Source organism: Lissotriton helveticus, chromosome 4_1 (assembly GCF_964261635.1).
Source record: "Lissotriton helveticus chromosome 4_1, aLisHel1.1, whole genome shotgun sequence".
Classification (NCBI taxonomy): Eukaryota; Metazoa; Chordata; class Amphibia; order Caudata; family Salamandridae; genus Lissotriton; species Lissotriton helveticus.
Window position 1 is genome coordinate 1,486,773,542 of NC_136063.1, and position 25,385 is coordinate 1,486,798,926.

The window sequence follows — 25,385 nt, forward strand, 5'->3', positions numbered from 1 at the left end:
GATTAATAAAGCTGTGGCTACCTGCTTTGAGCCTACTGGATAAAAGCAGGCCTGTTGGCAGACAAGGCCAGACAAGCTTGCAGGCCCACGCTTCAAAATGGCCACCAGCTACATGGCCAGGCCCAACATCGGAAAGCCCACCCCAAAAAAACCACGCTTGCAAACTCAATCCAATGCCATCCATGCCCTAAATTATGTCTAAATTCAACAGCCCACACAGAAACACTTGAATAATAAAGCTGTGGCTACCTGCTCTGAGCCTACTGGATGAAAGCAACCCTGTTGGCAGACAAGGCCAGACAAGCTTGCAAGCCTAGGCTTCAAAATGGCTACCAGCCACATGGCCAGGCCCAACATCAGAAAGCCCACCCCAAGAAAAAAACACACTTACCAACACAATCCAATGCCATCCATGCCCTAAATGATGTCTAAATTCAACAGTACTCACAGAAACACTTGATTATTAAAGTGGTGGCTACCGGCTCTGGGCTTACTGCATGAAAGCGGCCCTGTTGGCAGACAAGGCCAGACAAGCTTACAGGCCTAGATATCAAAATGGCCACCAGCCACATGGCCGGGCCAAACATCAGAAAGCCCACCCCAAAAAGAAACACACTTGCCAACTCAATCCAATGCCATCCATGACCTAAATGATGTCTAAATTCAACAGACCACACAGAAACACTTGATTAATAAAGCTATGGCTGCCTGCTCTGAGCCTACTGCATGAAAGCAGGCCTGTTGGGAGAAACGGCCAGACAAGCTTGCAGGCTTAGTTTCCAAAATGGCCACCAGCCACATGGCCAGGCCCAACATCAGAAAGCCCACCCCAAAATAAAACACACTAGCCAACGCAATCCAATGCCATCCATGCCCTAAATGATGTCTAAATTCAACAGACCACACAGAAACACTTGATTAATAAAGCTTTGGCTACCTGCTCTGAGCCTACCGGATGAAAGCAGGCCTGTTGGCAGACAAGGCCAGACAAGCTTGCAGGCCTAGGCTTCAAAATGGCCCCAGCCACGTGGCCAGGCCCAACATCAGAAAGCCAACCCCCCAAAAAACACACATGCCAACTCAATCCAATGCCATCCATGCCCTAAATGATGTCCAAATTCAACAGACCACACAGAAACACTTGATAAATAAAGCGGTGGCTGCCTGCTCTCAGCCTACTGGATGAAAGCAGGCCTGTTGGCAGACAAGGCCAGACAAGCTTGCAGGCCCAAGCTTCAAAATGGCCACCAGTAACATGGGCAGGCCCAACATCAGAAAGCCCACCCCAAAAAAAACACACTTGCCAACTCAATCCAATGCCATCCATGCCCTAAATGATGTCTAAATTCAATAGACCACACAGAAACACTTGATTAATAAAGATGTGGCTACCTGCTCTGAGCCTACCGGATGAAAGCAGGCCTGTTGGCAGATAAGGCCAGATAAGCTTGCAGGCCTACGCTTCAAAATGGCCACCAGCCACATGGCCAGGCCCAACATCAGAAAGCCCACCCCCCCGCCCCCCCCAAAGAAAACTTGCCAACTCAATCTAATGCATCCATGCCCTAAATGATGTCTAAATTCAACAGACCACACAGAAACACTTGATTCATAAAGCTGTGGCTACCTGCTCTGAGCCTACTGGATGAAAGCAGGCCTGTTGGCAGACAAGACCAGACAAGCTTGCAGGCCTAGGCTTCAAAATGGCCCCAGCCACGTGGCCAGGCCCAACATCAGAAAGCCCGCCCCAAAAAACACACTTGCCAACTCAATTCAATGCCATCCATGCCCTAAATGATGTCTAAATTCAACAGACCACACAGAAACACTTGATTAATAAAGCTGTGGCTACATGCTCTGAGCCCACTGGTTGAAAGCAGGCCTGTTGGCAGACAAGGCCAGACAAGCTTGCAGGCCTAGGCTTCAAAATGGCCACCAGTCACATGGCCAGGCCCAACATCAGAAAGCTCACCCCAAAAAAACACATTTCCCAACTCAATCCAATGCCATCCATGCCCTAAATGATGTCTAAATTCAACAGACCACACAGAAACACTTGATTAATAAAGCTTTGGCTACCTGCTCTGAGCCTACCGGATGAAAGCAGGCCTGTTGGCAGACAAGGCCAGACAAGCTTGCAGGCCTAGGCTTCAAAATGGCCCCAGCCACGTGGCCAGGCCCAACATCAGAAAGCCAACCCCCAAAAAACACACATGCCAACTCAATCCAATGCCATCCATGCCCTAAATGATGTCCAAATTCAACAGACCACACAGAAACACTTGATAAATAAAGCGGTGGCTGCCTGCTCTCAGCCTACTGGATGAAAGCAGGCCTGTTGGCAGACAAGGCCAGACAAGCTTGCAGGCCCAGGCTTCAAAATGGCCACTAGTAACATGGGCAGGCCCAACATCAGGAAGCCCACCCCAAAAAAAACACACTTGCCAACTCAATCCAATGCCATCCATGCCCTAAATGATGTCTAAATTCAATAGACCACACAGAAACACTTGATTAATAAAGCTGTGGCTACCTGCTCTGAGCCTACCGGATGAAAGCAGGCCTGTTGGCAGATAAGGCCAGATAAGCTTGCAGGCCTACGCTTCAAAATGGCCACCAGCCACATGGCCAGGCCCAACATCAGAAAGCCCCCCCCCGCCCCCCCCCCCCCCCCAAAGAAAACTTGCCAACTCAATCTAATGCATCCATGCCCTAAATGATGTCTAAATTCAACAGACCACACAGAAACACTTGATTCATAAATCTGTGGCTACCTGCTCTGAGCCTACTGGATGAAAGCAGGCCTGTTGGCAGACAAGACCAGACAAGCTTGCAGGCCTAGGCTTCAAAATGGCCCCACCCACGTGGCCAGGCCCAACATCAGAAAGCCCGCCCCAAAAAACACACTTGCCAACTCAATTCAATGCCATCCATGCCCTAAATGATGTCTAAATTCAACAGACCACACAGAAACACTTGATTAATAAAGCTGTGGCTACCTGCTCTGAGCCCACTGGTTGAAAGCAGGCCTGTTGGCAGACAAGGCCAGACAAGCTTGCAGGCCTAGGCTTCAAAATGGCCACCAGTCACATGGCCAGGCCCAACATCAGAAAGCTCACCCCAAAAAAACACATTTCCCAACTCAATCCAATGCCATCCATGCCCTAAATGATGTCTAAATTCAAAAGACCACACAGAAACACTTGATTAATAAAGCTGTGTCTACCTGCTCTGATCCTACTGGATGAAAGCAGGCCTGTTGGCAGACAGGACCAGACAAGCTTGCAGGGCTAGGCTTCTAAATGGCCACCAGCCACAAGACCAGGCCCAACAACAGAAAGCCCACCACAAAAAAAAAACACTTCCCAACTCAATCCAATGCCATCCAGGCCCTAAATGATGCTTGAAAATGAAATACATTCAAAAAACACCAAAGGAACAGTTGCATCATCATGAACACACCCATGAGGCCATGACTAGCTCAGCCTACTACTGACTACTACTACCCACAACATTTTAATAAAAAGGAATGATAGTTACCAAAATTAAATTGTAGTTGCAACAACAGCAATGCCCCCAATCAAACAGACACAACAACCACTTACAAAAATCCTCAAATCCAATGGCAATGATGCAGCAGACAAAAAGAGTGATCTTTCCAGCTCAAAATCCAAAGGCAGAATGAGCAGGAGATGGACAAAGCACTGGGAGGAGCCTGCTGGACAGGAACAGAAAGTTGGACATTCTGTGGCACTTCCTCCCTCTCCCCACCTTCTTAAAAAAGGACTCCTTGCATAAAAAAGGTAAGCCAAATGTCAATCTGAGGAGTTTTTTTCATCCAAATCATCATTTGCAGAAGGTTTCATGCTGCTAGAGCTGATATTCTTCTCCAAATTGAAAATTTTACATGTTCGAGTTCTCGAGCTTCACATTACTTCCGCCAGATGTCCATGGCGCGTCCAAAATGACATGATCGCGTTCTGTCGCTCCCTGTTGCGGTGGATATGACTTGTTTGGGTTCTCTCGCTCCTTGTCGCATTTGATATGACGTGCTCGCGTCCTCACGCTCTCGCTCGCAGTGGAGAATGACGTGTTCGGGTTCTCTCGCTCCTTGTCGCGTTTGATATGATGTGTCCGCGTTCTCACGCTCTCGCGGTGGAGAATGACGTGTACGAGATCTCATACTCTCGCGATGCATGATCACGAGACGAATGACATGATCGCGAGACGAATGACGTGATCACGGGCGCGAACTCTCACAAGATAGCTAAAATGGCTACCAACAATCCAACATCTCGTGGAGAACGTGACCGAATCGGGAAAACTTGTCGGCAAACGCGGGGATTCAGGTAAGGCGATCGCACACGCGAGAACGTATTTTTACAGCACGAGCAAGAAAATGTTTTACGGTACGATGCGGATTGCATACATTGTGACATTTTGGCGCGCCTCGCGGAACGCGAAAATGTCAAATTATCGCAATTTCCGGTACGGAATTTGACGCTCAGGCCTAGTGTGTAGGTGGTGGAGATGGTGGTTGAGAGTGAGTTTGTGAGGTGTGTTCTTTCTTCTAGAGTAGCCTTGTTATGCAGTAGATATGGAGATGCAAAGTTGTGAAGAGTGGCATGTTGTTTATTTTGTTTGTATTTGCTTGGAGTGGAAGGTGAATGAGCTAGAAGTGGTGGTGCAGCATGTGGGTCATGTTACAAGGCTCTAAATTGTACAATGGATGAGAGGTGGTTGAAAGAGAGTTGTTGTGTTGCTATATATGTGTTATGTGTGTGTTGGAAGAGAGAAAGCTTGGCAGTAGTGTTGGTTTAGGGTCTGTATTATTTGTGTTGCCAGTATGGTGGGAGTGGGTGTATGTTTCTAGTTTCTGACAGAAAGTATTATGAGGTAGTGTGTGCATGAGAGTTTGTTTTACTGGTGAGTGTGTGTGTGTTATGTTTTGATTTTGAGGAGTAGTGAGAGGAGATGATGATGTAGTTGTTTTCTGAGAAGTATCTGTAATGTAAAGAATTGATGGTTAGTGCAAGCTGAATGGTAAAGCGGGTATTAAAGGGGGTAGTGATGGGTTTTTGAAAGGAGTATATGTGGTATGTGGGAGGGGATGGACAAGAGTTAAGAGTGTTTGTGTTAGAAGAGGCCATATGTGTGGTAGAGTTGAATTTAAGAGTTGCATGGTCGTTTTTTGGTAAAAAGAGGAGGAGGGTGTTGGTGTATGAAATGAAATGATGGAAGGTTGAGCATAGGTTTGGTGGTGACAGAAAGGGGTCTTTTGGGAGTAAGTACAGAGTAGAGCTGGTGCTTTGTATGTGCAGGGAGTGTGTTGCAGGATGGGATTATAGTTGCGTATAGTGTGGATTTGGGTTGTGCTTGCAATGTGTGGATTTGTTAGTGGTTTAGGATAGAGTGGTGTGGTGTGTGTGAGTGAAGGTTCCATTGTGTGCAATTTGGGGAAGAAGGGGGTATTAGTCTGGTTGGTGTTTCTTTTGGTGGTTGTTGTGACAATGAAAACTGGTAAAGATTTGTTTGTATTAAAATAGTAGGGTGCATTTGTTGTTAGTGTAATTTGTTTGGGGATGTGGATGGGTTAAGTTTGGTGCTGGTGATTGGAAAAAAGGATAGCATCGCTGGCCCTAGGCTCAACCAGTTCAGAGCAGGCCCAAACAGGCAACTGCCCATGTCTTCTTTGTCCTTAGCCTCATCGTCTGGGCTAAGACGTCCTTAACTCTAAGCTTAAATAGCCCAGGTCAGGTGACCTTTTTCCAGTAGGAACCCTAGCCCTAATCAATCAGAACACTAGCCCTAAGCCTAAGGACCAAAAGTAGACCCCGCCCTTACAGCCAATCACCGTCTTAGTCCTAGCAGCCAGTCAGCGATCAAAACCCTAAGCCCTAGGCCCAATAGAAAGCCTAGCCACAGGAACCAAGCAAAAGCCTAGACCTATCCACCAATCCGAACCTTAACCCTAAGCTCTATGTTCAATAAAAGCACTACCCCAGGGGCCTATCAGAACCCCAAACCTATCAGCCAATCAGAAACCTAACCCTAAACCCAATAGAAACAACAGATTCAGCCACCAATCAGAGCACAAATGTAAGGTCCAATGGCAAACTTATATAAGGAGCGTGTGACCTCAAGCACAGGTTGATAGCCAGGGGGTAGTGAGCTGCTCCTGAAGAACAGAATCTCCTTGGATACAGACGAGCTCAATCTACACTTTGCTGCTCCTGGTTCAGCCTGCAGGTAGGCCCTAATAGAAGTAACTTAAATACTGCTTTTTGCGCACTTCAACAAATCCCTTTTTCTAACAAAAAATGAGGGTTACATACAGTTTCCAAACACAGTTTTAAACCTTAACGCAGATTAAGCAGTTTAATAAACACTCTCTGCTTAGTCTCTGAGGTTGCAGTTTGCCTTTTTAACTTTTAAAGACTCAGAAGGAAGGGAACATGGGGGTTGCCCCTGCACGCCTAAGCACAGTACAGGGGAATCTAGGACACTCACAGATAGAAAATCCAGCAGTTTAAAACAGTACCAAATTCACAGAAACCAAGCAATTCAAGCAGTCATAAGCAAAACACACAATTTTTTATAGTAATAATTGAACACGGGACAAGAGATTAAATTCAAACAGTCCCAGGTGGAAAAAGACAGCAGTTTTAAAGTTTAAAAACACAGCACAGGTCTGTATTCTTACCACCTTCTTTGTCGTTTATTCACTGGGCTCTGTAGGGCAGAGGGAGGCTAAGAATACAAGATGGAGGTGGCTGTCTTGGAGTGCCCTGCACACACCTTAAAGGATACTGCAGGAGTCGGTGGGCTCAGGGTTGCTTAGGAGATAGAGGGCCAATCAGGAAAGGCCCAGGGTAATGCCCAGGAGGCAGTGAGCTGCTCCTATAGAACAGAATCTCCTTCAATACAGACAGGCTCAATCCACACGTTGCTGGTCCTGGTTCACTTAGCAGGTAGGCCCAAATCTAAGCCACTTAAATATTGTTTTTTGCGTACTTCAACAAATCACTTTTTCTAGCCAAAACGAGGGTTACATTACATACTCTATCAAAACACAATTGTAAACCTTAAAACAGATTCAACAGTCTCATAAACCCACTCTGCTTAGTCTCTGTGTGTGCAGATTACCTTTTTCAATTTTATAGACTCGAAAGGAGGGGGAACTGGGTGGTTGCCCCTGACGCCTAAGCACAGTAGAGGGGAAAGTATGACAGATTTTCAAACAGTCACAGGTAGAAAAAGAAGCACCTGAAGGAGATGTACACGTAGCACTACGCGAACTGCCTAGTACCCTGTTCAAGATCCCGTTTTCAATGATTGCACAGTGTGGACAAGCATCCGGCACTGAGCAATCATTGAAAAGGGCATCTTGCACAGTGCGAGCTGTAGTTTTCTGCCACTCGAGTAGATTTTTACTCGAGCGGCAGCTTTCTCAAAGCGGACTAGTAGAATCTCATCGCAAGTGGTTGCGAGCATACATGACCACTAGCAATGAGAAACCTGACCTCCCCGCGTTGAGAATCTCGCCGGGAGTTTTTTTCCACGCTCGCGATCGGCAACTTGATTTTGCTGTACGCGAACAAGAAAAAAGTCTCGCCTGGATGTCATTTTGCTTGCTCCCGGTTGTCAACTTGACGTTGAGGATTGTGAGCAAGCAAAAAGTGACCGCTGCACTGCGCTACGCTACGCATGTTTGCACTGTGCTACTTGCAGTTCGCGTAGTGCGAAATAGCGCAAACTTCGCAAACTACGCGAGCGTAGCGTAGTGCTTTGCCCAGGGTTACTTCTAACATCTCTGTTTTGAGTATATATGTTTTTGGTGGAGCACTTGAGTATATGGGTAGGGTGACCTCTTTTCAGTGTATTTTTTGTTAATTCCAGTGGGGAGGTTTTTCAGTGTTTTATCAACCTTTTAAAATCAGTAGTTTTGTGTTTGTACATTTTGGTGCCCCAAATAGTTGCACAGAACACCACAGGCAGATTCTGTTTCATGTCAATTTTGCATCATCATGAAATACTAGGGATGTAAGTCATGTGGCAGGAATTTTCACTACCATTTTGCCATTGCTATAGCCAGTATTGTATCTAGAACGGAAATAATAGGTAAAGATTTAACATTTCTCAGCCATGGCCACCATTACGAAAGAAGCAGTCACAATCTGAATAATGTCAAGTATTGCCATAATATGTGATGGACAGGCCCCTATTATGCCAGAGATAGATTGGCAGGCCCATAATTCAAACACCACCCAAATCGAACTCAGACGAGTCTCACTCACAAACACTCTCTCTAGCCAGTCACTAGCTCTCAGGTCAGTCTATCTCTCTCTCACTCTTTCTCTCACTTTTTCTCACTTTCTGTGGTCTTTCCTCACATGCCAGTCTTTTTTTTCTCTCCTTGCCTTTTGTTTAGGCCAGGCTATCTTCCTCAGGTTTATTTTAAAGTCTTGTAATTTATTTCAGAGTCTTGTAAAGCTCCCGAATCACCCAGTAAAGGGTATTTCCGCGCTGTGGGAGTGCTATAGAAGGACAAGAAGAAGAGTTCAGAAGAGCTCAGTTTTCAGGAGCTTGCGAAAACGGAGATAGTCGGTGCATTTCCGGAGGTGGTTGGGAAGTTGACTCCAATAGGAGGGGGCCAGATGGTAAAAATCTTTCCCTCCAATGCAGGATTTCTTAACACAGGGCACAGAGAGAAGTGATTTAAAGCCAGACCGGCGAGTTCTAGAGGGCTGATATCCGATGAGTCTGTCTGCTAAATAGATAGGGCCATTGACATATAACACCTTGTGCTCAATGCAGTAGATCTTAAATCGGACCCACTTGCAGATAGGCAACCAATGTAATCCATAGAGAAGTGGCAAAGAGGCGGACCTGGCAGGAGACTTAGTAGGCCACAGTGTTTTGGACCACCTGAAGTCTGTTAAGAGAGGATTCATTGACTGAGATCAAGAGGGCATTACAATGGTCCAGATTGCTTTTTACTAATGCCTGAAGAAGTGTTTTGCAGACTGTCATGGTGAGAAAAGGGAAAATCCTTCTCAAGAGGCTAAGTGCATGGAATCAGGAGCCCACGGTGGTCATAACTTGCTCCTTCATCGGTAGTTTCTGGTCTAGGTGTACTCCTAAGTTTTTTACCACTACTTTCGAGGCCGTGGCAGCACCCAGGTCAGTGGGACACCAATCTGGGGACCAGAGTAGAAGAGCCTCTCCAAATAGCATAAGCTCTGTTTAGGAGAATGTTTATCAAACGCCATTAGGAGCTGGGTGTCATCAGTGTATGAAATTGGAATGAAGCCCAGTTCCCTTAGTAATTTCACTAAGGGAGCCACATAAATATTAAATAGAGTGGGACTGAGGCAAGACCCTTGAGGCACACCTTTAGTCTGCTCCGATGTTTGAGAGCGGAAGGTACCAAGGATGATGGTTTGGGTGCGGTGGGTTTGTAAGCTTGACAGCCACTGGAAGGCAAGGCCGTGGACTCCAGCGTTTCTTTGTCTATTTAGGAGGATAGAGTGGGATAACGTGTCAAATGCAGCTGAAAGATCCATCAGCACCAGTAAGGCTGCTTGTCCATTGTCCAGGCAGTGCCTAAGGTTGTCTGTAACTACAATCAGTGTGGAATCTTTACTAAACCTGGGTCAGAACCCAGACTGAGAGGAGTTGAGGCATCCTGTTACTTTAATGTACACTCTAAAAGATGCTTGATGATATGTTTTTCGAGAAGTTTGCACAAATAGGGTAACAGGGAGATAGGGCGGTAGTTGGACAGATCGTCCTAAGGGGCATTGGGTTTCTTCTGAATGTGAATTATCTGAGCAGCCTTCAATTCGGATGGAAGATGGCCCTTGCTCAAGGAAGAATTATGAATAGAGCAAATAACGGGTGCCAACTGTTTATGGAGTTGGGAGGATACTTTGGCAGGTAAAATATCCTGAGGGGAACCTGATTTGAGTGTTTTCTTTAGAGACTACACAGTATCAATTGAGAGTGAGGGGAAGCAATCCAAAGAATGTGTAGTAAGAGAGCATTAGGGCTTGAGGGTAGAGATATCATTTCGGGGTCCCTATCTTTAGTGATTTTGTAATATTTGGTCTCAATTTTCTGGATAAAATGGTTAGCTAACTCATCACAGAGTTCTTGTAAAGGAGTTAACTCATTATTGCAGGTCTTGGGATTCATGAAGGAGTTGAGGATGCGGTAGAGTTCTTTTGAAGATTTTCCAGCCTGATTAAAACGTTACTCTATGTAAATGTTGTGTGCTTTCTTTAGGGCCTTATGATATAGGGCAAGAAAACTTTTGTATGTTTCTTTATCATTTGAGTCATGGGAGAGATGCCAACATCTATCCATTTTTTTGCATAGGCTTTTTTCCTTACGTAGATCTGGAGAGAACCTTGCCGCTTGTGTTCGTCCAGTCTGAGTAGGATAAGATTTGAATGGGGTTCATCTCTCTCTTACTTTCAGACTCTATCTGAAAGTTTTTAAAGTAAACTATATGGTTCCCCAGCTGGCCTCCTTCGCTTACTGACCTTACGTTGATCCCATCTGGTATTAGAAGACAACAGTAGTAATGGCAGATGTTGAGGGGTGCATTGCTGACAGGCATGCACGCACAGTCACTGCTTTACTCTTTCAATGGACAAAAAAAATGCAATTTGCTCCACAACAAGGGCAGCTGCTCTCCCCAGGCATCCACATGTGTCATACCTGTCAGCCTTAGGGTGGTCTTCCCCCAAATGTTTTTCCTACTTGCCTCCAATTATTGCTGGATTTCGTTTTTGTTGGCCTTATGGCTCTGTGCACTTCAACAATGATATGCAGAGCTAAAGTGCTTGTGCTCACTCCCCTAAACATGGTGTGATTGACATATGTATGCCTAATTTCCATATCCCTTGTAGAGTGCTATATTATATACCAAGGCCTATAAATTAAATGCTACCAGTGGGCCTGCAGCACATATTGTGCACCCACTCAAGAAGCCCTCCAAACCATGCCTCAGGCCTGCTATTGCAGCCTGTAATGCAGTGTCACACTGCCAAGTCAACCTGGCATTTACACCTCCTTGAAAAGTCTTAAACTCCCCTTTTATTGCATATGCCACCCCTTACGTAGGCCTTAGGTAGCTCATAGGGCAGGATTCTGTGTAATTGAAAGTCAGGACATACACTTTTAAGTTTTGCATATCCTGGTGGTGCAAAAACTCCTCAATTCATTTTTGGTTATCATGAGTCCTACCCCTCTCATATGATAACATTGGGAATTCAGTATTACATTTAATAAGCTGTAATTCCTACTTTGGAGCAGGTGGATATATCTGTAAAATTTTGAGGTTCCACTTGTAGAAAGTTTGCATTTTCCTACCCTTAGCATTTTGTGTGTGCAGCCTGTCTTGGGTCACATAACTGGGTGTAGCTGACATTTACAATAGAGAGCTTAGGAGTGCCACAATGGGCCAGCTGGTGGCAGGATGGGGGGCAGAGCTGAGCACAGCCTACCTTACACCAGAGTAGCCTGTGCTCTGCCTTCACATAAAGGGTTTAACAACTCTGGATTGTCACTGCAGCCAGCTTGGAACCTTTCCAGAAGCTTCTCTCACCTTCCAGAAGAAGGGCACAATGTTAAAAAATAGGACCCTCGACCCACTCTTCAGTTCACTACTGGATCTTTAGAGACATTTTTCTTCAAGATTTTGTCTAAGCCCAAAGGTAAGCGACGACCAGATCCAATCCGCTTCTTGTATCTGAACTGCAATCTATTGTGGTTGGCCTTAACTTTTGACTTTGACTCGATCTTGAGCCACATAAAAATTAATTGCAGACCTATCCCATACATTAGAACACGGTAACAATAATCTAGTGTTCATGGGTAGGTGTAGATAAAAAAAGTCGACGTTTCGACCCCCGAGTGGCATAGGTTGATTTCACCTTACTCTGGGGTCTTCTTCAAGACTAGAGCGTGAAGTGGGGTGGGAAGGGGCACCTAGGGTTAATAGGAAAATAAAATAAAATAAACTAATGAAGATACACCTATTCATGAAGGAACACAAATGATTATTATAATTACCAGGAAGCCACCACCACATGTGTGGGGCTGATTCAAATGGAGGAGAGATGGGCCCATAGGCTCCTGATTAGAGAGCTAGCTCTGACTGTAATCTACACTCCGAAGATCTAGCAGTAGCCACAAGATCGGGAGGTCGCTGCCCACAACTATCAGCCACATGTACGTGTAAAGTATTCTTGACTGCTATTCTTCTCCTTTAAACTGGTCCTAGTGTAGCGTTGTGTTTAACATTTTGACTTTTTCATGAAGTTGTGGCACTTTGAGGATTAAGATCTGGCACTTTAGTACACCCCCTGACAACTTTCTGTTACTGTTTGCCGCCGGTGGGAGTCTTTCCAAGCTTTCGGTTAAACGGGCCTGATATGTTCAGACCGTCCCCTGCTAGCAGCTAGCGGCTGCAGGGGCCCGCGGTGTACGCAGACACGTATTTAAAACGCATTCACCGGCCCGACCGCACTCTCCACGGTGAGTTTAACATTGGTGTGCTTTTCATTTGTCATTATGCCAGCTTCTTAGCTCGGTTATTAGAGTAGCTAATGCGGTTGTTTTAATTTTTTTACATTTTTACTAGATTGAAGCACGGGCTTGACACCATTCTTTTGAAGCTCTGGAATCTTGAAAAAACTAGGATTATTAAGAATTGCGCACACCACTATGCAGTCCAGGAGCCTCATTTATGAAAAGTGACGCAACGCTGCGTCAAAACAGCGATGCGTCACTTTTCACTGCGCCCTCCTTGCGACACCAATGATGCGTCATATTTACAGTATGACGCATCATGGCGCAAGGAGTTACAGATACGTCAGTATTTCTGACGTATCTGTATGGCGCAAAAGTGACGCATTGCTGGAGTGTGACACTAAAGTGACGCAACTCCAGCAATGTGTCCTTTCACATGCGGCAAGCCCAATGTGAAAGGGCTTGCGTCAGTCTTACGCCTGCTGTGAGGCAGGCGTAAGATTTTGACGCATTTGAGTCATAGAAGTGGCGCAGTGAAATCTGGTAGATTTCACTGCGTCACTTCTACAACCCTTTCGTGCGTGGGAACACCCCCCCTGCATACATTATACCTGGCGCAGGTATAATGTAGCACAGGGGTTTACAAAATGACGCATCTACCTAGATGCGTCACTTTGTAAATATGGTGCAACAAGGCGCATTTTTTACACTGCTGGTGCGTCACAAAAAGTGACGCACCAGTGGTGCAAAAGTGACGCAAGAGCTCATAAATGAGCCCCCAGGTATTCAATACGTTTTTGTTATGTATGCACACAGTGTGCTTTTTACTTAAGTGCCTTTTTGTATCTGTCATCACGCCAGCTCTTATTGTCTATTGCTAAATTGAGGCACGGACCTGATACCATTTCTTTGAACTTCTGGAACCTTGAACATACCAAGGATTATTTTGATTTGTGCACACCACTGTCCAGGTATTAACTATGTGTCTGTTAACCATGCACTAGTAGTCTGTAGCGTTTGGCCCCCAGGCTATGGCAACCAGCACTGTGAGATTATAGCCATGTATTTTATGTGTGTAACGCTGTACTCTAGACTAAATCACCATCATGGATGGATGTGTGTATCCCTGCTCAAGGGTTCAACTAATTAGCAATTTCTCTGACCTGCTTACTCATTCTAGATTCTACTTCCTTTGTAATTTCAGCGTGATAGCTCTCTGGTTTTTCCCGATATTAATGTTGAAGATAGGCTGTTGTCTCCAGTACCTGTATTAATGGAAATGTCTAAGCAGGACAAGCTGTAGATAGGCTGTTGTCTCCAGTACCTGTATTAAGGTTACTCCAAGTAGGCTTGTGTGTCTCGTATCCTTCACTCACTGGTTAATTAAACCTTCCCTTTTTGTGATATTTGGGATATATGTCAATTTTTGAAAGAAACTATGAACTAGTAGGCCCCCACGATGGTTAGTAGTTTCTAAATCTTTGTTTTAGCTTTGTTAAGACTGTCATCAGACAAGATTGCCTATTTATATAAAGCTTTGATGCAATCCAAAGTTTTCAATACTCATATATACACCTTGCTTCACAGGTTGTGGCTAGCTCTCAAGTCAGGTGCCTACGGGCCCATCTTTCCTTCATTTGAATCAGCCCCACACATGTGGTGGTGGCTTCCTGGTAATTATAATAATCATTTGTGTTTCTTCATGAATAGGTGTATCTTTGTTAGTTTATTTTATTTTCTCATTAACCCTCGGTGCCCCTTCCCACCCCACTTCACGCTCTAGTCCTGAAGAAGACCCCATAGTAAGGTGAAATCAGCCTACGCCACTCGGGGTCGAAACGTCGACTTTTATACCTACACCTACCCATGAACACTAGATTACTGTTACTGTGTTCTAATGTATGGGATAGGTCTGCAATTGTTTTTTTATGTGGCTCAAAAATACATGCCTATGTGATGTCAACTACTTATTCTGTGACCACATTTGATCTTTGAAACTATTTCACTCAATCCCAATCCTCACAAACCACTTAAACCTTTTTTCCCCCTCTATCCTCTGGGCACAATGTTTATATGCACTGTATTTGTTTTGTACATAAATGTGCATGGATGAGTATGTGAATAAACAACATTTCTCATAAGTAATTGTGGAATTTATCCTGCATTTGAACAGTTTAAAGTGAATTCTGTTTCATCTAGAAGTGAATGTACTGGGACCCCTTTTCCTTGTAACATTGATTTTTTAGGTGGTAGTTTTTACAAAAAAACATTACAAATTCATAACTTTGGCTCTACTGATTGGATTTCTGTTTTTTGGTGTCAAATAATTTATGACAATTTACTCTATTTTCCAAAATATGTTTGGGGTTTTTTCTTGTGTTGTGTTTTTACTTTATTACTTCTGGTGTGCTGTGTAAATACTTTACACAATGCCTCTAAGCCTAATTGCTTTTTGTGCCAAGCTACCCAGGGTTAAGCAAGGCACTGTTCCTGTTGCATGACCAGGGCTCACAATTCAATCAACCACCAACCCAATGTCTCATACCAGGAAATGCAAAGTGCCAGGGGGAATCAGGCACCACCCCCCAGCCAACATCTTGACGCAAGCTTGATAAATGAATCAGTCCTGTCTTCAAAGCAGAGAGCTGGTATCCAGCTCCACATCATGGCCATTTTTCAACAAGCCCATCCAATTGTTACTGTGATAGAACTTTGAAGAAATATAGTGGCAAATCATCCGAGGTTTTCAGTTTGAACTGAAAACCATTTTTTTATGCAGTGGACTTTTAACTGGAATATTAGTTTGAAACCGAAAGCCAGATACCATACATTTGGGCATACACTGCTATCTTTATCAAACTGACTTCACTGGGGTTGTTAAAGCCTGGGCAGTGTGAGGCAGAAACATATAAATATTAGTAACATTCTCTACTTTGTAAAGTGTTGCTTCATTAGCTGTCACTGCATGGATTGAAGATTCTCAAACTGTGATTTTGGAGTTCTCCAGCACGACAATCTGATTTTGGAGCTGACCATCATGCCAGTGCATGGTATTTACTTAATATGTTTGACGTGTGTGGATATTTCTAGTAACATTGAGGACAACTATGGCCATTGGTTAAATTGAAGTAAGTAATCTCATTTATGCAAATTAAGCAGCTGTTGTGATGAAGGCAATTTCTGGGGATAGACAAGCAATAAATATGTTTGACCATGTGTTTGTTTGAATCATGATGAGCTGTCGGGTGGCGAGAATCTTGAGACTTTCAATACCCATGATGATACACTGAAAAGTCTGAGGACTTTTTTGAGGAAGCAGTGCAGGAACAAATAGTCTGCAGTATCTATCCTCATGAGGTCTTGTGTGTGATAGATGACTGCAAAATGCTGACATAACTCTATTGTTTTACATCAAGCTAAATCACAGTGAATGTATTTCACTCTTTGATCATAAATAAAGGACAACAGGTTGAATATAAAGAACAGTAATGACCTGGCCACCGATAAACACATCATGTGGTGTTGAGCAGTGTGTTTTGATATTGAGTTATGATGTTATCACTCTTCTCTGTCCTTGTGTACTAATTGATACATACAAGAATAAATAGGAACATTTTTAAATATTGGTTATTTTCTGCTTTGTGCCTCATTAAAAATGTAAAATAGTGTACATTTTCTATTTATAGAACTTAAAGTGATCTCAGAAAATGAAATAGAATTAAGCAAAATAAAATAACTGATTCCCTCTGGGGAGTGTTGTTGCTATACTCTGGGTCCCCATCATCACCCTCACCTCTTCAATACCCTTACTCTCTTATAGATGTTCCAAATGCTTTCACTTCATTCTCTCATTTACATTTCTATGAGCGAATTAATTCCTGCCTAGACTTTGCAGCACGTTACTGTCTACTGTTTTTATTTTAGGATGCCAAATATTCTGCCTCTACTCCTACATGAACCGGACTCAGTGCTCTCTTTGAATTCAATGTTTTCACAATGACGTAGAAGTCTTTGGGAAACCATTTCTAAGAGGCTTGGACATGATGTTCACAACTAAGGAAAAATTCCTAATTTTGTCACCCCTTCTGTTTAGTAGCCTACTCTATTCAAATAGCAACATGCTTTTAGCTTGAGAACTTCATTGCTACCAACAACCTTCTTGCAACTTAGAGGTAGTATTCCATTCTCAACACGTGGTTAAATATTCTCTCTTCAAATCGTGGGATGAGCTGAAAATTCAAACTTGGACACACATACGCTGCCAGACTTGCTTGTTATATTTGACCTGAACATCCAACTGTCCACCTCAAACCTCAAATCTCTGACAAAAACTATATCCTGGAATTGCATTATTTAGCCAACAAGGACATGTGGATGATTGATATTTTCTTTCCTGAAGTAGATGATTTCATGCCCAGGAATCAGAGGTCAATTCAGAACCCTGCCTCCATGGGAGTCACATCGCCACCCCTGAAGGCAAGAAGACAACACACCAGGAACGATACAACAAATACAGGGGTGAAATTGCCATCGTCCACAAGGACACCATCCACTGCACAACCTCCTCAGATGACTCGACCCAGATAATATAGCATCTCAATTTCCAACTTCACACAGATGGAAAAAACACCATCAGAAGCACCCTCACCTCCAGATACCCGGGACCATGACCCAGCTTCTGCAATGCCATCTGTGACCTCATCACCCATCACCATTGACTCTCAGCACTATATCTTCCTAGGGTATCTTAATTTCCACCTTGATGACTCCAACAACACCAACACAACCGACCTCCTCATAAGCATCAGCGACATCGACCTCAAATAACTTGATACCGACCCCACCCATGTCACAGGACACAGGCTCAACCCCATTTTTACATCCAGCAACAGAGTCCAGTGCAACCACGTCTCACATCTCACCTGAAACAACCACTACAGCATCCTCTTCACCATCGCAGGACCAACATCTACCAACACTGGCACCATGCCCCTCAGCTCCATGCACAGAAACTGGAAAAAGATATCAGAAGACCAGTTGAACAACACTATCAATGCCCACCTCCCTGACATATCATCCAACCCAGTAAAGGGTGCTAAGAACTCCCTTAATGGATAATGGACTGCACGGACTCAATCGCCCCGCTAAATCAGCCAAATACAATAGATCAGCCAGAAGAGCCAGATGGTTCTCCGTGGAGCTGAAATCCACCAAACGCAACTGACAGCAACTAGAAAAGAAGTGGTGCACTAGCAAGGAGACAGGACACCATACATCCTTCAGAACAGCACTCAAACAGTGCCACTGCTGCCTGAAAGAAATAAAGACGAACACTCTAGCAAACCACAAAGAAGCTGGCACAAATCACAGCAAGGATATCTTCACCATTGTGAAGAAGTTCTCCAACCCAGCAGCCACCGGGAATGACATCAGCCCCTCCCAAGAACTGTGTGACACCCTGGAGGACAACTTTCATGACAAGATTTCTATCACCTATGAAAACTTCAAACCCCTTCCCCCTGTCACAACTCAAACCACAATCTCCATCAAGAACTCCATACAGTCAGGAGCACCCACGGGCCCTTGTTCCATCACATCTTCAACGTTAACAGCAAGATGATCAGTAACAACCTCGATAAAGTTCTAAACGCCTCCACCCCCCTGGCCTCCTTCCCGGAGAAACACACTGAAGTGAGAACTCTCCTGAAGCAACCATCCACTAACCCAGCTGACCTGTAAAACTACCGGCCCATCTCCCTGCTCCCCGTCCCGGCATAAGTTCTCAAGAAGGAAATCAATGAGCAACTCAGCAAACACTTGGAACACCACAACATCCTGGACTCCGCTTAATCAGGATATCGAGACAGCCCTGATCGCAGCCACCAAAGACATCAGATCCCTCCTGGCCCACGACAAAACAGCTCTCATCCTCCTTGACCTGTCAGTAGTATTTGACACTGTTTTCCATCAACAGACTCTACCAAATCATAATCCAAAGAGAGGCACTCAAACGGATCGCCTCATACCTCACAGGAAGTACCCAGAGAATCTGTCTCTCGATGTTCATCTCAGAATACAAGAAGATCTTCTGCAGCATCCCACAAGGATTGTCCCTCAGCCCCACCATCTTCAAAACATACATGACCCCTGTGGCCAACACTGTCAAATCACACTGACTAAACATCATCTCATATGCCAACAACACCCAGCTCATCCTCTCGCTGTCAGCAGACCCCTTCACTGATAGAGTCAACTTCCAAAGATGTATGATGAATGTCGCTGACTGGATGAAGGACAACTGTCTCAAGCTCAATAATGACAAGACAGAAATCCTCATCTTTGGGAATAACACCTCACAATGGAACAACGCTTGATGGCCAGCTGACCTCTGTCCTTCCCCTGTCCCAACAGGCCATGCCCGTAACATTGGCATCATTTTGGACAGCAACTTACCTGTGCAGAAACAGGCCAGAACAGTCTTTTTTTTTATTAGGTCCTCATAGCCCGGATAAACAGAGAAAGTCTGCTCCAGATCACTTCTCCCCTGGGTACCTCTAGTGATCTTACTGGGAGCCAGGGATGGTATACTCTATACCTTGCGTTCTTACTCAACCATTGGTGCCAGTTCCGCCCTGAGATCCGTCGGCATCCACCAGAGTATTTGCAAACCGATATAGAGGCCTAATCATTGGACTCATTTAAATATGACTGTACCCACTTCTCATAGGGAAGCCAGAACGCTTTTCGCCTACATTTAAGTGCTCTATCTAAGGTGTGTGTGTACTTTATCGAGGCCAACCATTCCAATTTGCTAGAGGGAGTAACCTTAACCCATTTCTTACTTATGTCCATACGAGCAAGTAGTATTAAATAAAAAATCTATTTTTTCACATTATTTGACATAGATTCATTATTATTTGTAAACCCAAAGAAAACCAGCAATTCACTCACCTGGAGTGATTCGCCCAGAAAGAAAAAAATTGTGTTACATCCAGCCAGAAGGATTGAATCACCGGACAAGACATAAACATGTGCGTATCATCACCTTTCTCCTTGTTGCATTAGGGCATTTGGGAACTACTCCACTCCCCATTTTAGATAGCTTGTATGGAGTCCAATAAACCCTGTGAAGACAAAAAAGGTGGTTCCGCCTTAAATTTGCGGGTCGGACTGTGGAGTATAGAATGTTGCAGGATACTTGCCATAAATCTTGTATCTGTTCTCCTGGCAAGCTCCTCTCCCACAGCTCCGTCAGCAGATTAAAGTCTCCATCCACCAATTCCAATAATAACCAGTAATAATTTGCCACCTCTTTTTTGTGAGTTGTACCATGTAAAAAAAAAAAACTTTTATTTGATCTGTTAAAATTATAAAAAGAGTGGAACATACCACCATGATGAAAACGTCACAAAATAGGTACAGATAAAAATGACATTAAAACATTTTTAGTTATCGTAACCCTTGTGTGGAATGGAACCAAAGAGCAGCGGATTATCGTATCAGCAATTAAGACATGTCCATGGTTTCTGGTGAAATTAAAATGTTGATGCCAACGGAAAATGGAGAGGGAGCAAAGTTCGAAACTGTTATGCATAATTTTCTGTCCAGTTTCTTAAGTCACTATATTTCCGTATCCTGGAACATTTACAGGTGAGGTCGTGTTTGTGCCTAGGGCTTGTCATAGAAAGACGCTTTGAAAGAAAGAGAGTACAGAAACAGGTCTGAGAAAGACTTAGGCCGGATACTTTATACCCTACTGCCAAGTTCTTATTTTGGTGTTCCAATCTTTCCAAGGTTTTGTGCTGTTTCTTTCTTTTCTAGTTCTTGTGCTGCTAGGGACAAAAATTTTACGGTGTTGCAAGACAGTTGAACTGAAGAACCGCTGAGGCATTTTATGACGGCCGCTCTGCAAGTCCGGATTTGAGTTTCTCTTAGGATTGGCCCTAAAAATGACGTCCTTAGGTTATGTAGTGCCGGACAGATGCATAATAGATGTAGTAATGACTCTGCTCCGTTGCCACAGAGGCGGCAGTAAAGGGATGGCCAGGTCTGTAGCCATTTTGGGGTGAGAACTTTGTTGGAAAATTAACCCAATCTCAATAAGGACAATTTCCGCTTATAGAGGTCTCTGAAGCTTTCTTGCAAATATGGTTGTGGTTTCATATGCTTATAGGATGGAATTACCAACCATGCATGACTTTTACCAGCAAATATGGTTTTATCGGATTGAATTGATAATGTTTTTATTGATTTGTTTGTAATTTTTTTTAAAAGCAGAGTACAACATAGGTGTTTGCCAGGCTTCCTCCAGATTTAGCGTTGAAGCGCTTGATTCAAAATATGGCATATCGAGTTTTTGTTTGTTGATTGTATTTCTACCTTCTCCCAGCAGTGGTGGGCAAGTGTGTTGTCTTCCGCAGCCCTCATACGCCAGTAATATTTGGCCAGGGACACCTGGTCCGGCCTGCATCTGATTCGTTAATCCATATTACAGGCGTATCTGCGCCTGAGAGATGTGTCGTGGGATTGAAAACTGTTTTTTATACAGTCTAGACTGAGCTAGATTTAGCATTTGAGCGTCCTTAGTGTTCAGCATTTCTGAGCCATATGTTATCGCTGGCAAAAATGTTGCAGCCACTACCTTTAGGAGATGGTTTGTTGAGCTGCCACTTAGGCTTTTCTGTAAAGTTTTAAAAGCAAAGCATAATTTTTGGTTTTTCTGTTGACATGTTCTAGGTGTTGTTTGAAACTTAAGTGGCGATCTAGAAGAACCTCACTGTAGGAGGGTCACGGTGCACACCTTCTTTTCTTTACATTCCTGTTATATTTATCCTGTTGTTCTCTCTGTCGCGTGCTGCCCCGGTTACGTGGACAGCCCTGCCACGTTAATTGAATGAACGCACTGTAAGAGGGAGTGATTCCACCCCTCGCCGGGTGCACTGCTTAACTAGGCATCACAAAATATGCCACCAAATTAGTCATTTGTTTTTTCTTCTTTATTTTTCTTCAAAGTAATCAACATTTAGTTTCATTCTTCTTCTTTTTACATGTATTTACTTTTGTCACAAGGAGGAACGCTCTCACTTTGGCTATATTCTAAATGAAGCAGAAATGCTAATCCAAGCTTTATCCTGCGCCACGAAAGCCCATGTGAAATTTGTTCATGTCCATTAGAATTTATATACCCAATGCATTTCGGGCCTTCTTATTCGGCCCTTCGTCAGGGGTTATCTACAATACAAAAATACATGATTCAGTCTGTGTTTTACTCAATGCTATGACACCTCAAATACTAAACAAACATTTCACCAAGCAGAGTTGTTACATAATCTAACGTTTTCCCGCTAACAAATATCGCCTAATGCTACACGTTTTCATGAGTTTACTCTGTCCCTTAATCTACCATTCCATCTTTGCTTCCTTCCCAAATGCCAAAGAAACATCCGCACCATCATTCAATCTCCCCTTAACCCCCCTCCTCTCCAGCGCGCCTATTCCCACATACTCCTGTTCCGTTGTGCAATACTCGCTCCCCCACTCTTTTTCACCATTTCTAACTCATGCGTACCTGTTTACATGAAACCTCCGTTTTCGTTCTTCCGTCCGCTACCACATTGTTGTGGCATTAAACTCTTTCACTCTATACTCTGTGTGAACCCGCCTCTTTAACCTGTCGTTTTTCCCTCCCTCTATTGCACCTGTGTATAATTAGTCAGTTTTTTTCGCGCTGCTTTTTCATACTCCCAATCAATCACAACCTACATGCCCCATAATGCACTTCATATGGCACTCTAAATATCCGACTTCCTTGAGCCTCATTTAACCTTTCCGATATTCAACAATCAAAAGTATACTCATCATTATTACCCCGCCCTCCCGCAGATGTCACAATCACGTTAGTCATTCGCCTGGGTGTTCGCAGTATGTTTCCCTAGTATTGCGTGTTGCAGTTGCAATTAACCATATTAAAACAGGTCACAACGATAAAACAACACATGTATTGTTCTCTCTATGCCATGCTTGATTCATAAAACTAATGATAGCTGTTATGAACAACTGGTTAGACCATCGTCCTTCTTGTGACATTTTTCCTTTTGTCAAATTTTCTCGCGTTTTTATGATGGGTGCTCCGAAGTCTTTGGGCTGAAAAAATGTCGAACATCACTGTAGGAGGGTCACGGTGCACACCTTCTTTTCTTTACATTCCTGTTATATTTATCCTGTTGTTCTCTCTGTCGCGTGCTGCCCCGGTTACGTGGACAGCCCTGCCACGTTAATTGAATGAACGCACTGTAAGAGGGAGTGATTCCACCCCTCGCCGGGTGCACTGCTTAACTAGGCATCACAAAATATGCCACCAAATTAGTCATTTGTTTTTTCTTCTTTATTTTTCTTCAAAGTAATCAACATTTAGTTTCATTCTTCTTCTTTTTACATGTATTTACTTTTGTCACAAGGAGGAACGCTCTCACTTTGGCTATATTCTAAATGAAGCAGAAATGCTAATCCAAGCTTTATCCTGCGCCACGAAAGCCCATGTGAAATTTGTTCATGTCCATTAGAATTTATATACCCAATGCATTTCGGGCCTTCTTATTCGGCCCTTCGTCAGGGGTTATCTACAATACAAAAATACATGATTCAGTCTGTGTTTTACTCAATGCTATGACACCTCAAATACTAAACAAACATTTCACCAAGCAGAGTTGTTACATAATCTAACGTTTTCCCGCTAACAAATATCGCCTAATGCTACACGTTTTCATGAGTTTACTCTGTCCCTTAATCTACCATTCCATCTTTGCTTCCTTCCCAAATGCCAAAGAAACATCCGCACCATCATTCAATCTCCCCTTAACCCCCCTCCTCTTCAGCGCGCCTATTCCCACATACTCCTGTTCCGTTGTGCAATACTCGCTCCCCCACTCTTTTTCACCATTTCTAACTCATGCGTACCTGTTTACATGAAACCTCCGTTTTCGTTCTTCCGTCCGCTACCACATTGTTGTGGCATTAAACTCTTTCACTCTATACTCTGTGTGAACCCGCCTCTTTAACCTGTCGTTTTTCCCTCCCTCTATTGCACCTGTGTATAATTAGTCAGTTTTTTTCGCGCTGCTTTTTCATACTCCCAATCAATCACAACCTACATGCCCCATAATGCACTTCATATGGCACTCTAAATATCCGACTTCCTTGAGCCTCATTTAACCTTTCCGATATTCAACAATCAAAAGTATACTCATCATTATTACCCCGCCCTCCCGCAGATGTCACAATCACGTTAGTCATTCGCCTGGGTGTTCGCAGTATGTTTCCCTAGTATTGCGTGTTGCAGTTGCAATTAACCATATTAAAACAGGTCACAACGATAAAACAACACATGTATTGTTCTCTCTATGCCATGCTCGATTCATAAAACTAATGATAGCTGTTATGAACAACTGGTTAGACCATCGTCCTTCTTGTGACATTTTTCCTTTTGTCAAATTTTCTCGCGTTTTTATGATGGGTGCTCCGAAGTCTTTGGGCTGAAAAAATGTCGAACATCACTGTAGGAGGGTCACGGTGCACACCTTCTTTTCTTTACATTCCTGTTATATTTATCCTGTTGTTCTCTCTGTCGCGTGCTGCCCCGGTTACGTGGACAGCCCTGCCACGTTAATTGAATGAACGCACTGTAAGAGGGAGTGATTCCACCCCTCGCCGGGTGCACTGCTTAACTAGGCATCACAAAATATGCCACCAAATTAGTCATTTGTTTTTTCTTCTTTATTTTTCTTCAAAGTAATCAACATTTAGTTTCATTCTTCTTCTTTTTACATGTATTTACTTTTGTCACAAGGAGGAACGCTCTCACTTTGGCTATATTCTAAATGAAGCAGAAATGCTAATCCAAGCTTTATCCTGCGCCACGAAAGCCCATGTGAAATTTGTTCATGTCCATTAGAATTTATATACCCAATGCATTTCGGGCCTTCTTATTCGGCCCTTCGTCAGGGGTTATCTACAATACAAAAATACATGATTCAGTCTGTGTTTTACTCAATGCTATGACACCTCAAATACTAAACAAACATTTCACCAAGCAGAGTTGTTACATAATCTAACGTTTTCCCGCTAACAAATATCGCCTAATGCTACACGTTTTCATGAGTTTACTCTGTCCCTTAATCTACCATTCCATCTTTGCTTCCTTCCCAAATGCCAAAGAAACATCCGCACCATCATTCAATCTCCCCTTAACCCCCCTCCTCTCCAGCGCGCCTATTCCCACATACTCCTGTTCCGTTGTGCAATACTCGCTCCCCCACTCTTTTTCACCATTTCTAACTCATGCGTACCTGTTTACATGAAACCTCCGTTTTCGTTCTTCCGTCCGCTACCACATTGTTGTGGCATTAAACTCTTTCACTCTATACTCTGTGTGAACCCGCCTCTTTAACCTGTCGTTTTTCCCTCCCTCTATTGCACCTGTGTATAATTAGTCAGTTTTTTTCGCGCTGCTTTTTCATACTCCCAATCAATCACAACCTACATGCCCCATAATGCACTTCATATGGCACTCTAAATATCCGACTTCCTTGAGCCTCATTTAACCTTTCCGATATTCAACAATCAAAAGTATACTCATCATTATTACCCCGCCCTCCCGCAGATGTCACAATCACGTTAGTCATTCGCCTGGGTGTTCGCAGTATGTTTCCCTAGTATTGCGTGTTGCAGTTGCAATTAACCATATTAAAACAGGTCACAACGATAAAACAACACATGTATTGTTCTCTCTATGCCATGCTTGATTCATAAAACTAATGATAGCTGTTATGAACAACTGGTTAGACCAT